Consider the following 15,919-nt stretch of genomic DNA (forward strand, 5'->3'; position numbering starts at 1 on the left):
TCAAGGTGGGTGGCGCATTTACGCTGTAGATGTCTATGGGGTCCAGTAACCACTATACACCAGGTGGGCTGTGAGCTCGTCCACCCATCTAAGCAATAAAAAAATAAAAAAACGAAACTGAACTCAAAGATATTATTGAAGTTAGAGACAGAAGCGATGGAAAATGTATGCGTATTTGTTTTAAAGAAAACATTGTGACTTATACTTACTTCACGAATGAAGGCATATTCTTATTGAAAGAAAATAAAAACTGACGATATTTTTTTTAAGTTTTCCGAGGTCACGGTTCGAATATGTTTTTCGTGGTTGCAAGTGGAATCGCACGTGTGCATTAGTGTTGTCCCCAGCGAAGGTACGGACCACGAAGGCCGTCGACTGAGACAAACACTGTCATTACTGTTACGTGGCATGCGTGGTGCACGTGCTTGTACAGCTTGCAGAACAAACAAAATATTCTAATTGCAAGACGTCTTAATATACTTCTTTATCTCGTTGATCTGATTGAGTTGTCTTTCTTCAAACTATGTACAGTTGCTGGCAGTTCAGGGTAGGCTTCATTAACGCAGGGCAGATGGCGCGCGAGTAGTTTTACTAAATGTGTGTATTTCGTATCACCTTTTAATACAGTCATATAGGATAGCGGGGAGTGTAGACGGATTTAATTAGTTTGCAAAAAATGTTTGTCTATGAAAATATTCAACAATAAATGTTCATTTAACCCTAATTAACATTATTTTAATATTATACTATAGCGATTGAGTTTGTTTTTAATGGACCTTGAATTTTCCAGTTTCGTTGCCCAGGAGAACAATTAGTAGGTATTGATTGTCACACCAATATTATACTTTCGAAAGCTGATTTTTTACATTATCCCGATATATTGTGTTTTTGAGGTAAAAGCTGTGGGCAGCGGTTTGGTTGTACCATTGTTGGCACGGTAACCATTCAGCATCAGGTGGGTCGTAAGCTCGTCTACCTAAGAAAGGCGATAAAAAATATAACTATGTAACTATAATGTTACTATACTGAGACCTTAGAACTTATATCTCAAGGTGGGTGGCGCATTTACGTTGTAGATGTCTATGGGCTCCAGTAACCACTTAATACCAGGTGGGCTCTGAGCTCGTCCACACATCTAAGCAATAATTTTTTTTTTTTTTCGTATAGAAATTTATCCTGAACGATGCACGTGACCAATACACATAATTACATAATTATTAACAACAATATGTTTAAGCTTGTCAAATAATGTACTATAACATATTTTTAAACAAAGCCGGTCGTGTTCTAGGCCGGATATACGCACGGAAAATAAAAGTCCACAACCGTTTTTGGAGTTCTACGATATAATGTTTTATGTAATTAGTATTACGGTTCTATTTGTTTTACTAATAAATAAAATTGTTGAAAATGTTCAAGGTCGTGAACACGACGGTGTAATGTGTATATATTTATAAATGAAACCAGATTTCGGTAGTGAAATCATATAATACTAACTCGTCATTAAGCGAGTATGTAAATGAGGTTCTCTGATTTAAACACTAACGGTGTAATTTCGTATTAGTTTAAAATTTTTAATGAATAAACCGCGACTAATCGCCGTTAATTCGGTCAAAAAGGCAAATTGAATCATTTAAAAGTAAAATCGCGCTGGACTCCCGTTACTATATTAAACACAATTACGCAACACTACTTAGTGACTGAGCTTATATATTTTAAGTAGCATCACTAAGCTAATTTCTAATTGGTTATTTCTTGAATATATGTATAACAATAGATGATACACCTCACGGTCTACCGGATGTAAGGGGTTGCGAGACTGCAAGTACAAGTGCAAGCTTCATTTACATTTAAATAACTATTCGATTTAGCGGTAACAATTTATAGTACTGTGGTACCAGCCCGAACGGTCTCGACATGTACTTTAATACGCCCATCATCAATCTCCTGCCTTTCCTCAGTTAGTTGGGGTCGGAGTAACATGTTTTCTCCTTCCATACTCCTCTATCATATATGTACCATTTCTTCGCTCACTCCCCTCTTACACATATCGTATTTCACGCAATCCATTCAATTTTTCTTAGATCTACCTCTTCCTCTAAAGCCTTCCATATTCATAGTTAAAACTCTATTACAAACCTCATTGTCATTTCATCTCATCACATGTCCATACCATCCCAAACGCGCACTTCTCAACCTCTTTGTCACAGGTGCCCCTGTCAGACTTCCTCTAACATATTCATCCATATTCTATCCATTCTCGTTACTTCACACATCCATCGCAACATTCACCCATTAATACGCACATCCTTGATCGCATATCCTGAAGCTGTGGGGATTTTCATTCCAGCGGAAGGAACTCGTTAAGACCACCGGACCTTTTTGTTTGGTGTTTAAAACAAATGATTCTCCATGTGACTTGTAGCAGTTACCACAGTTTTAGTGTGGTCTTAAAGTACCCCGTTTTTTTGTTGTCATCGGAATACTAGTTACGGGAAGTACTCTCCTGAAAAACGACTTCTCTGGGTTTTGTCGTGCGAACCTTCTCGGTCACTCCTCACCGCAGTTGCTGGAGAAGTCTTAGAGTAAAGTTGCCATTTCCACAAGGTCAGTGATCACGTCCCCGACCTTGTCTGTTTATGCTAATAAAGAACGACTCAATTTGAAACCGAAAGTTCAAGGTTCACATTTTTTTGGCGTCATTGTCGTTGTGAAGAAGTCGAGAGTCATATTATTGCATTGAACAAATAATCTCAAGATAAATGTTCACCCACGCCCCCTTCTGATTTTCAGGATAAATTGTAGTATTGTCATGGATTACGAAGCACTATATCGCACGAACCCGAGAAATTAGCTAAGGCTTAGTTTAGTGATTTGATACATTTCATTCTGCGTGGTGGTGGAAAATCCAGTGCACGCTAATGATTCGACTTCCTACCTGGGTTATTCTTATCAAACGCGGCACAAATTCGTGTGTCGCAAAGAAATTCTATTGTAACGCGATTAAAATCGCGAATTAAAAGCTAAAACTTTTTTTTTGTTGTCGCTACAACGCAGACCTTGCCATGATGTCAGTTATCTCATGGTCGTTGCGATAGTGTGCGTGCGTTTTCGCGTCGGTGTGCGTAAGGGCCTGTTATAGGACGCGTGATGCACGACTCGATACTTCCTCGTGTGTACGGTTTTTGGGACCGCTGCTCGCCTTGGCTTGATTGATCGGTAAACGTTGCTTGTTACGAATGTCGCTGTACGTGTGTGTGTGTTTCATGCGAGCTCTATATTTAATGATGAAAATATTAATTTTTTTTAACTAGTTGGATGAAAGAGCTTATTGCCTGTATGGTGGGTAAATGGTTACCGGAGCCGTTGGAGGTCACAGCGTGAATGTCGCTGTCCACAATGAGATGTGAGGCTCAAGTGTTGTGATTACAGTCCCATCCTTAAAACAGGGATGTATCAGAATATGTAACTTTTTCGGGTAGTTTTTTTGACTTAAAAAAAATCCATTTTCTCTCTTAGTTTTTTTTCTACTTCTCCAACTTTTCACATAGTGTAAAATAGTTGATTGTATTAGTAAGATATTGGCTTACGATTTTTTTAATTATAACGATCCGACCGACGATTAATCGGTTCATAACATAATATATCAACAAGCGTCGCTCGTGTCATTAGCGGATAACTAATGCATCGCTAGTGACGCGACTTGTTTATTCCTCTACTATAAAATTTATGAACGTAAACATTAAGAATATCGCTAAGACTATTTGAAGATTGATAGAAAATATGTGAATCGAAGACCCGATATACGCTATTCTATTTCGATTTGACATTATATAATGTATCGGGTGATTACCACGTCATTTCCTCCCGATCGACTAACGATGCTTTTAGGTACCGCAAGCACTGGTCACCGTTCTCGTCCAAGCCGTCGCTTGCGATGAAGGGTTCGGCGAGTAAATTAACCCACAGATACAGCCCACTGAGTTCCTCGCCGGATCTTCTCGGTGGGTCGCGTTTCCGATCCGGTGGTAGATTCTGCGAAGCACTGCTCTTGCTAGGGCTAGTGTTGGTCACGTCACCAGGTTAGAGCTCCGTGAGTTCACCTACTTGTTCGGTAAGGCTGTTATAGCCCTCTAAGGCTACCAGCATAGGTAGGAAAGAAATAAAGCGTAATAAAAATGAACTAAAGTTACATATTATGCAATTTTTAATATTCTTAATGTAATTTCGTGTAACAAATGAATAAGAATTATATATTTACAAAGTTAACAACATGCGGGTACTTTAATCACTGGATTTCTCCGTAAATCGCCTAAATTACTGATGTTCAAAGGAATAACATCGTATAGAGGAAGGATTTCATAATAATATTATAAATTTCTACTTTTGCAGTTCGTTAGTGGAATGGATCCTCGCCGCTCGATCTAATCTTATTTATATATTTATTTCTAAGCCAGATGAACCAGCTCATGGTCCACCTGGTGTTCAGTGGTCACCGCAGACCATAGACATCACCAACGTAAATGCTGCCACCCATCTTAAGACATGAGTTTTGAGTCTCAGTTTTTACAGTACAACGGGTGCCACACCCTTCAAACCGAAACGCATTACTGCTTCACGGCAGAAATAAGCAGGGTCGTGGTACCTACCCGTGCGGGATCACAAGAGGCCCTACCACCAGTATTACTTTAGTCTATGTTGCTGAACTACTCTTTGAACGAGGACGCATGGTTACTCTGCGGTGGGATATTCATGACTGTAATAAGAACTCATGGGGACTTTAATTCTCCCACCTATTATCCTACTCCTACTACTACTCCTATTATCAGTACTCGTATAGGAAGTAGGAGCATACTATTATGTCTTTTGGACCGATAACGCTTTACTTAGCCTTGTTCCTTCAACTAACTAGTGTTCGCCAAATGATTTGAATGGGACTACATTCGCTAGTACCTCAAGATTTAGATTTACACTGAAATAAATTCAGTTTGTTTTGTAATTATGAATTTAATATGAAATGAAATTATAATAGACTAATGAAAAAATAATAATCACAACAAAAAAGCTCGTGAATGAACTCTTTTGTCTTTGTCGATTTATTATTACATCATAAAATATCCTCTGGCGATGTATGCCCATGAAATTCCTATAAGAACCTCAGTGGTCCTTTAGGGCCGCTTTTCTGTTTAGCTCACGCGGGAGACCGGTCGTTCTGCTGACGATACAAAGTCATCAAACGGAACCCCTTGTTCTTCATTAGAAAATCTCGAAACCTTGTCCACGGGGCCGTCGAAAATAATAGAGCGCCTGCCAGCCCTGCGCGCTAGTTCGTTTTTTTTTTTCATCCAAAGGCACTCTCGAATGTAGGCGACCTTGCGTTTGCTCGAGTTTCGGGGTGAACCGCTGCGACGGGCATGTGTGCGTCACGTACCTACACATGCCGCGTCGCACCGAGTGACTTTGGAAAAAGGTTTTCTTTACCCGACTAAGGCTGCGTCGCACAAACGAAAGGTTATTTTTTACGCGGGAATTATTAATCAAGGTATTAATTGATCTGTGGAAGAAATCGTTACATTCAGTTTGAGAGTCACATGCCCTTCCATCTGTTCCGGCGGTACAGATTTTGGTGACTTCAAACATATTCTTTACATTTATCCTAAGTTTGATTCTTCTCCATTCAATCACTTTCTTTCTTCACTTTAAAACTCCTCTTCCTTGTAGCCTTGTCGTAATGTTCTCGCTTGTATTGATACGCCCTACCTCTTCTCTTCAGTTAAGTATTTGTTGCATCATTGCTCTATAGATATCTTATATACTGATAGGTTTCGACGAGAACGGTAACCAGTGCTTTGGCACTAAAAGCACCGTTAGTGGATCGGGAGGATCCGAAATGACGTGTTTGGGGCAACGTCGACTGTTTACCATTCGGTCCGCAGGATCGGGAATGTAAATACCGGTAAAAACAGTAAACTCGACGCTGGTAATGGCGGCATTGCAAGAAGCCGATTTCTATATTGAAATACATAAAAACTATTTTAGCAGAAGTACTCTCTATTGTCCTCTTTCTATGATCTATATATCAAGAGCAGTGCTTCGCGGAATCTACCGCCGGAGAATATATTCAACTTATCGAAACACAAAACATTTCTTCGCGATGATGATGCCCGAGACTATAAAGTGTAACTTAAATTCAATAAATATAAATTAGGTCATTTAATTATTCCCAAAACAGCACGTAAGCTATTTAAACAGCGCACAAAACCGTGTCTGCTAATGTTTATTTTATGTACTCACATCTCGCTAATAGCCCTCACGGTTTCATGAAGATGGTTCGCTCATTTGTAACGCGCCATACCTGAAAACAATTAAATAAACGTTACAAAAAAAAACCACGATCAGTAATCGACGAAAAAATACATACTTTAATCACGCTCGACCTCGGGTCGAAAAAAAAATTTATATAAAGTTCAGAATGGAATCGTCCAGCCCGATCTAGCGTGCATACAATTAACACACCGTTTATCTACAAGGTTCGTAATGAAAAAAGAATCGTACACCCTAAAGATAAATTTATGGTATCAATAATCGTTTAGTTTTCAAGTACGCAGCAGGCAACCGGTATGATGCATTCGGCCTCGCGGGCAAACAGACGCTAGATAGCGCTAGACAAAGACGGTGCGAGGTCATGAGCGTAGCCTTGCGCGGGTGCGCGCGCGGCTCGCTTCCGCCTGTCGACGACGCGCACGCGCTGCCGACCGCACTCCACGTTCGACCGCCGAAACGAACGCACGCGCCCTCAACCAAAACAACTACCACAACAATAATAAAACACAGATTTCTTTTAAACAAATTATCATCGTGATTATTATCTTCTTTTACAGACTCGACGACCAAGGTCGGGCCCTTGCTAATCGCGTTAAGCAACTAACAAACATAATAACAAAAGTGTATCGACGATAACACGCGTTCATAACAAACACACTTCCTTGTAAATAATGACGATTATGTCGCTGTCGTCGACTGAACAATCTTACGAATTGCTCATACATAATCATTTCTCATCCCATCTGCCCACGCGCATGCGTAAGCAATTTATTTGCCACTGTGCGTCTGTGCAAGATGGTGTACTATTTACCCAAGACAGTTTGCTATGTATCAACCTCGGAGACTATTTAGACAGAATTATCAACATATTTCACAGGTATGACCAGCTACGGTTCAGTGAGATATGAAAGATGACTAACTAGTTGATATGTTGATACTGACTATTGTCTTAATATTTAATTTAATTCTTCTATAAATCCAAAGAAACCGGTTCGTATTTCATCAGGTAAATCATTCTAAAACCGTAATTCTTGTATTACACTGACACGATGAGGACTCGTGCCAAGTATTCTCGCCAGCAAAACCTCTTATACTGTCAAAATGATGGCTTCATAGCGTACCATAGTTATATGCAAATTTGTCACCACACAGAAAGAATTCTCGTGCCAAATGAATCCGAAAGATATTGTGGAATGTTTCTATGCAGAAGAAATATTTTAATGCTAGGATGAGTACATAAATTACTTGAATTAGTCGTTGCGAGTGCGCGGCATTACGAGATAATAAAGCCTAGGAAAGATACGCGGTAAATTGTCCGTTCGAGTTCAGATAAAAGACTTAAATAAATGAAACAATAATTAAATCGATTTTAAACCAGCCTCCATTCAGTCATGAAAGAAAAACAAGTCACCAGTTGCCAGAAAACATGAATACGTGACCAGTCGCGAACCGAAAACCGTTTATGAAACTGCGCCATAAGCATCTATTAAATTTCTAATTAAGGTGTTACAAAGTTATTGTGAGTGCTGACTTTTTTGTAGAGTGGACGGTCGTATGCAACCGACCTCGGTGACAGTCGTGTCGTGACCATCTTGCCAGCGCGGCACCCGTGTCTACTTATGTACATAATAATATGTCAAACATAGAGTCGGCTCTGGACAGTGTTATGCAACATCTGAATTATGGGCATTTTCTCACTTAAATCTTATACTACATGAAAATAAATAAAAACATCACACGCCTTTCACAAAAGCTTTACATAATTCAAACATACATACATAGATCCAAATCCAATTATTAGAATGAAAGTTATTTAGCGTATTGCATCGACTTGAAATTGCTGTATCATTTAATATGGCGATTTGCATGCATCTCTATGTGTTAACGGGCCGTAACGTGAAAGTTTACGTTGGACGATGACGTGATATTATGTGATAAGTCTGAGATGAGATTCAATGATTATCTCAGTTTGTAAGTGTTAAATTGACTTGTTAACTTGACCGCTAAGGAGTGAGGATGTGAAGAGTGTTTTGATTAGTTTGTACCGTGACAGATACATTACGTATTTACCACGCAATCTTTATCTTAATCGTAAATTTTTATTTAGGCGTTTTTGTTCTTATTTTGTTACTTAGACGCAAATCATTGATGATGCTCTCATTTGTGTTTACCGCTAGCAAATTATTACGATATTATAAGTAGGTCGAAGGAATCATGCAACAGCACCTTTTAATAACAATGAGATTCTTGTCGCATTACTGCGCACTACCGTCCGAGCGTTGTCCTCGTCTCTATCTGTCACGGTCGCGCTACACTTCCTGGTCCCTGCATTTTGAGATGCAAGAATGTTAATGACTTCTATCAAAAATACAATGTATGCTTTTATAATTTTAAGTCCATAACTTCACACAACGCTGCAAGAATTTATGAAGTCATAAACATGTATACCTGTGCCGAAAAACTTGCTTTAATGGAGGCGGCGGTGGTTAGAGTAATAATTAAAATGAAAGAGAATGAGAAACGCACAGACCAACTGTTTTTCAATAACGATCCACTTTTGTTTCAAGCTGTGTTTTTTTTATTTTTTTTATTTCTTAGGTGGGTGGACGAGCTCACAGCCCACCTGGTTGTTAAGTTGTTACTGGAGCCCATAGACATCTACAACGTAAATGCGCCCGCCATCCACCTTGAGACATGAGTTCATGAGGCCTCCGTTTTTTAACAGTACAGTACAACGGCTGCCCCCCGAACCCCGAACCCCCGCCCTTCAGACCGAAACGCATTACTGCTTCACGGCAGAAAGAGGCAGGGTGGTGGTACCTACCCGTGCGAACTCACTAGACGTCCTACCACCAGTGCGTGTTACATACATTTGCGAAAAGAACATGTGCTACAATCATAAAACTCTATCTTCTCCGAAGCGTCTACAATAACTGAACAAAGTTCCTACTCAATCGAATATCTACCAAAGACACCAAAGCTTAGTACACGAATAAAGAGCAACTCAATACAGTTTGTAGACGCTAAATCATGGCAAAACTAGTGAAATGTTATCAAACTGTAAATTGGCTATTTGGCAAATATTATTATTGACGTTCTAACGTTTTTTACTGGTGGTAGGGCGTTTTGGGAGTTTGCCGAGGTAAGTATCACCACCTCTTTGGTGGCAAAGCAGTAATGGATTCCGTTTCAAGGGTGGGGCGGTCGTTGTACTATCTAACTTGAGACTTAGAATTCACATCTCAATGTGAGTGGCGGCATTGACGTTTTTGATGCTTATCGTTTTTGGTCACCACTTAACACCAAGTGGGCCGTGAGCTCGTCCGCCCATGGAAGCAATAAACAAAAAACAGTTTATCTGGTGATAACAAACATAAGTATTTACTATTTTGTAATCTTACTAAAAAATTATGGTATTATGTTATTGAAATCATTAAAATTCATTAAAAATTCTTTGTATAAATAAGTTAATCTTATTTGTTATATTCATACATATGTACATATAATTGAAGGGTAAGAGACCCCTTAGTCTATGGTCTATGGTCACCACATAACAGCGAGCAAAAAAAAACTTTCTTCTACAGTGAAAGCATAATTCATAAAAATTCTGAATAGCATATAAAAGTGAAAGAGTAAGAAATAACTATCATGTTCTGGATATTTATCAGAGTTCTCGTTACTACTTTTGGGAAGCTTACATTGATAGTACACGCCTCACTTTATTGAGTTAATTTCAATGCTGTGCAATTATATGAATTGCGCAATAACAATTACGTTATTTGCGCGGTGTTGCGCAGCGCCGTCCGCGCTACGTCCTTGCTTCTAGCTGCCACGGTCGCGGAATGCTTCCTGCTCTATGCACTTTTATTGAGAAAGAGAGAGCGAGAGAGAGAGAGGTCGCCATGTTTTCATACAAACATTTTTTTAAAGCTCGCTAGTCAACTGTGACATGGGGCCGAACTTCCAATATCTTATTAGCGGTAGGCAACGGCTTGGCTCTGCCCCTGGCATTGCTGAAGTCAATGGGCGACGGTAACCACTCACCATCAGGTGGGCCGTGTGCTCGTCTGCCTACAAGGGCAATAAAAAAAAATCTATTTGATATACATAGGCATTTTTTATTATTTCTTAGATGGGTAGACGAGCTCGCGGCCCACATGGTGGTAAGTGGTTGACGAAGCCCATAGACATCTACAACGCAAATGCCGCCACCCACCTTGAGACATGAGATCATGAGGTCTCAGTTTTTTAACAGTACAGTACAACGGCTGCCCCGCCCTTCAAACCGAAACCCATTACGGCTTCACGGCAGAAATCGGCAGGGTGGTGCTACCTACCCATGCGGACTCACAAGACGTCCTACCACAGTAAAATTTTATTATTTATAAATAAAAAAAAAACAGATATCTCGTGAGCTTTTGAATTAGTAAGAACATCAACGAATTCCCATTATGTAGTTTTTGGGTGATGGTCCAGCGAATCAGACGAAGCATACAAAAAACTATATATTACGACATTTTCAGTAAAATATATGTACACACCTTAATTAGGTTTTAGGTCAGTAAGGTGGGTATACTATATTATTATATATGTATATACGAGACACGAGTATATTTTAGATAAATGGACGGAGCATGTTGTTTTGTAGTATTGGAAGCGTGTAGCGGTATCGATTCTGAATATGTAAATTGTCAACAACATCCGGAATGTCTGTTCGTGCGATATCCGTTAGATTTACGAAAAAAAAAACCCTAATGTATTTAAATCGCTTGCTGATTGATGGCTTCAGTAGTGTTGTTGTATTTTGAGCAATAGTGTAAATGGTACACAAAACAGAGCGAATGTGATTAATGTAAGTCAATTAGTCCTTTAGATCAAAATGCGTTGGAACAGTGGATTTTTCTATGTTTTAATAATGAACGCTTGCTCAGCGGTAAATGTGGGCAGTGGATATATACGTTCGAGGTTACAATTCGGCTTATTATCAACTTTTTTTTCCTACCTCAGCTGATAGCCTTGAGAGGCTATTTCAGCGTAACCTTAATTAGTAGGTTAGCTCACGGGACCCAAACCGGAGTGTTACTAACACTGACCCTGGCAAGAGCTTCGCAGAATCTACCACCGGATCGGAAACGCGACCCACTGAGAAGATCCGGCGAGAAACTCACTGGGCAAAATAATCAACACTTAAGATAGGACAGTACTAGTCGCTTGGCGGGATCAGTGTCCTACTAAAAAACATTTAAAACCTGCTCGGCGAAAAATTCAAGGATACTTACAGCCTAGAGTCTTAATGTCAATACATCGCCAGTCGGGTTCAGCTAAAGATCAAAATTTCGGCCTTACTATAAAAATAACTTTAAATAAATCCTTTCTTTTTTCCTTACCTATTCACTGGTAGCCTAAGGAGGTATTTCACGGACAGGTAGGTGAACTCACGGGCTCATCCTAAGACAATTTGCTGAAATTAGCCCTACCAAAAGCAGTGCTTGCAGAATCTACAACCAGATCGGAATCGCGACCCACTGAGAATCTCCGGCGAGAAACGCAGTGGCCAAATCCTTTTCTTTAAAAGTTGACTCGACGAGGCCTGAACATCATTGAACTCACGGCCAACATAGTTTCGATTTGATAATCAATGTCACGATAACAGATAACATATAGATGTGTTATAACAAAAAACGTATTATGGTAGTCCGCGAGCATGTGTTCGGGGCGTGTAACATATTCTTGACAGCTCGCCTAGTTATATAGTACAAGGCTCCTGACGTATTGTAGTGAGTAGGCTTGCACTGATGTAGATAGCGTATTGTGAACCGCCATAGGTCAATTTTTTTCTACCCAGGCTTGAGAGGCTATTTCAGCTTCACCTTAGCGTGTAGGTGAGCTCTTGGGGCTCAAACCGGAAGTGTTGCTAACACTGGCCCTAGCGAGAATCTACCACCGGATCAGATGGAACGTATATCACAAACCGTTAGATCGACGTGACCCAAAAGAGGGAGCATTCATTAGAAAAATTCTCTTCGGCCACAAAAAAAACAAACAGATATAATTTACTAGCGACCCGCCCTCGCTTCGCTTGGGAAACTGTAATTTATTATTGATTTCTTCAGTATTTCATGGTTGTTATTATACATATAAACCTTCCTCTTCAATCACTCTATCTATTAAAACAAAACCGCATCAAAATCCGTTGCGTAGTTTTAAAGATTTAAGCATACATAGGGACAGACAGATATAGAGACAGAGAAAGCGACTTTGTTTTATACTATGTAGTGATTAACGACAGTTGACAGAAGCCCGTAAGTAATTTTCACGAATTGAAAAACTAGATAGAAAAAAACAATGTTGCCACATTATGGATTCGTTTTTCATATTTCTCACTGAAAAACAGTCTGTCGTGTCGTGCGTGATTCACCATCATAAATCGTAACGACATTAAAACAATTGAATTGTCTGTCAATTGTTCTAATTTAAATGAAACCGCGTGATCCATCTTTATATGTGTATCCGAACTTAACTATTTTGTAGAAGAAAAAAATCGAGAAACAATTTTTCGTCAGAAAACAAAATCGTGTGTCTGGGCGAGTTAATGCGGACGTTGCTTTACAGCCACGGTACATCAAGTTTCAAGATAATTATCGATTATATACGTGGTTATTATTATAATACGGGAATTAAATATTGATGACGTCACTCGAACACAGTCGAATCTAGGAAGCGCATCATACTTCTCGACTGAGTAATAAGATTCAATTTCATTTTTTGCGCCTGATTGTTTTTTTTTTGATTTGATTGTAATATGAATGAAATGAAATACTTTCCACATTGCTTACTGAGCGTTATGACATTTCATTATTCAGGTTCTTCAAACGAGGCTTGCGGAGAGTACTTAACGGTAGGCAGCGACTTGGCTCTGCCTCTGGCATTGCTGACGTCCATGAGCGACGGTGACCACTTACCAACAGGTGGGCCGTATGCTTGTCTGCCTACAAAGGCAATAAAAAATGGTGAAATTTGAAGAGTAGTCAGTGGTAAGTAGCTGCCAGTTCCTCTGGGATTGCGTCTCTGAACGACGGTAATCACTGACCATCTGATGAACGGCAACTTGTGCCTTCGAAAGCAGCTTTGTTTATTGTGAATTCAGTCGCGTGGGAAACCCAGAGATTCCAATCAAATCGACAATTTCATTCGAATATTTAATGCGCAATAACAACACACAATAAGGGCTTTCCTCGATGTGAAATATTTTTTGTTGTCCACTGATGCCTATGATTCTTATAGTTTTTTAGCTGATGATTAACTAATAATCATCGCTTCATCTATTTATGATTTAACCTCGCATTCAATTAATTCAGTTCAAACTAAAAGAGCCCCACGGCTTCACTCGTATTAAATTTATTACAACGAAAACATTGATCACGGAATTTTACTAAGATAACAGTAACATAAACTATTTCTTTCCAAAAAAATTATAATACATGAATTGAACAATTATTACTGTTATGAATCTAGATACCATTGCTGACGTCACTTCATAGGAGTTTCGGTCATAGCACCAAAAAGTACAACAGGTGACGCGAACAATTAAATAATGGATGTACCTATCTCACATATTTAGCGATAGTCGAAACGTGTCGGTTGAGATCACGTAGACTGAAGTATCGAAGGCTTCGGAAATCATAAATGACATTAAAAAACGTGATACTGATCCACGTAAAACTAAATTTAATTACATCTACCACTAGCGGAAACTGGAGGAAATACTAAAAACATTACTTTTTTCTGCAAAAGCAATTATAACTTTCGCAATCTCATATCTTAAGTTTGTGGTATCTAAGGACACCAGTGACGGTACCAGTCATGGTACTCGTACGGGTGTCGCTTACCGATTTTTGTGACAATACGTAATCCGTAAAAATGTTTCAATTTTTTTACTGGTGTTAAGACCTCTTGTGAGTCCGCACCGGTGTGTACCACCACCCTGCCTATTTCTGCCGTGAAGGAGTAATGCATTTCAGTCTGAAGGGTGGAGCAGCCGTCGTAACTGTACTGAGATCTTAGAACTCATATCGCAAGGTGGGTGGCGGCATTTACGTTGTAAATGTCTATGTGTTTCAGTAACCACTTAACACCAAGTGGGCTGTGAGCTCGTCCACCTATGTAAGCAATAAGAAATTTAAGATAAAATTTAGCCACAATATTACCTTATATTCCGACGACAGGCGACATTTGCATCGTCGATGACCGCCAAGCCATTGTCAATGCCAGAGAAGTTGGTGAGGCTACTCGCGCGCAACGCCCTAGACCACTTTGCACACGACCTTTACTCTAGTCAGGCCCGGGACCTTGGTGCGGTCACATTATCGCGTTATCGCGCTGTTTGCTAGCTTTAGTTTTTTTATTATCACGCGATAAAGGGTCTGCCCTTGTCGGCGAGCGATGGAAGGTCGAAGCGACGATTCCGGGTTTGATTTTTCGGACTGTCGCTCTCAACGCTCGGCTGGACGTTCCGGCTGCGAGGTGGATTTTCCTTCCTCGTCTTCAACAATTGCACTGTATTTTTTTTTTATTGCGGAGAAGGTTGCATATGTTTGCTTTTGAGGGTAAATCTGTATTTCGTATTTTAATTTCAAATCGAAAATTTTATTTATTTATAAAATAGATATTTGTATAAATATCTATATTATAAATATAGATATATTATATATTATATAGATAGAGATATTAGATATATTATAAATATAGATATTTGTATAAATATCTATTTTATAACAACTAAAGTGGCGGATGAAAGGCGATTGCATGCAGCAGAGATGCGAATGTTGCGATGGATGTGTGGAGTAACGAGAATGGATAGAATACGGAATGAATATGTTAGAGGAAGTGGCACCTGTGACAGAGAAGCTGGGAAGTGCGCGTTTGGGATGGTAGGAGCATGTGATGAGACGAAATGAAAATGAGATTGGTAAGAGAGTGTTAACTATGAATGTGAAAGAATATAGAAGAAGAGGTAGACATAAGAAGAAATGGATGGATTGCGTGAAAGACGATATGTGTAAGAGGGGAGTGAGCGAAGAAATGGTATATGATAGAAGAGTATGGAAGGAGAAAAATGTTGCGCCGACCCCAGGTGACTGGGAGAAGGGCAGGATAATGATGATATTTGTATCAATATATAACTAAAAATAAAATTTTATGAGCTAGATATTTATCAAATAATAAAAATATCTGAATCATAATCCTATTTTTTATAAACAGCATCCAAATTAGTTATTATATTGTAGAGATATTACGGGGTAAACACGAACAGACAAACAGATAAAAGATTTACGATTTTAATAAACGTTTATATATGTATATATTAGAACAAGGAGATAGATAAATCTGTTATTCTATTGGAAGAGATAAGTAACTGTGTGGGCGAAGGTCATAAACCTAACGCTATCACTCTCTGAAGTTAAAATCTCCAAACACTAGAATATATTTCTACCTAACTAACTATATTGTAATAATATTGTAACTAACTATACTGAGTGAGACCTTAGAACTTATATCTCAAGGTGGGTGGCGGCATTTAAGTTTTAGATGTCTA

At 39.2% G+C, this 15,919-nt stretch overlaps 2 protein-coding genes across 10 annotated transcripts in view; one reads left to right on the forward strand and one right to left on the reverse strand.

Annotated features, from left to right (window-relative positions):
• The window catches only part of Eip74EF (Ecdysone-induced protein E74), a 247,768-nt gene that overhangs the window by 169,146 nt on the left and 62,703 nt on the right, over positions 1-15,919 (reverse strand). For 8 of the 9 annotated variants that reach the window (XM_089733413.1, XM_089733409.1, XM_089733410.1 and 5 more), the window contains exon 3: positions 6,295-6,355. The gene's annotated coding sequence lies outside the window, so the exon portion shown is untranslated. Of the gene's footprint in view, positions 1-6,294; positions 6,356-6,421; positions 6,631-15,919 lie in introns of those variants that run through there. The other variant, XM_089733411.1, reaches the window with a different exon arrangement.
• Lsm11 (U6 snRNA-associated Sm-like protein LSm11) overlaps positions 1-15,919 on the forward strand; it is a 52,140-nt gene that overhangs the window by 21,550 nt on the left and 14,671 nt on the right. The gene's annotated exons all lie outside the window — the stretch shown is intronic.

This window comes from Bombyx mandarina, chromosome 15 (genome assembly GCF_030267445.1).
Source record: "Bombyx mandarina strain Sakado chromosome 15, ASM3026744v2".
In the NCBI taxonomy this organism is placed as follows: domain Eukaryota; kingdom Metazoa; phylum Arthropoda; class Insecta; order Lepidoptera; family Bombycidae; genus Bombyx; species Bombyx mandarina.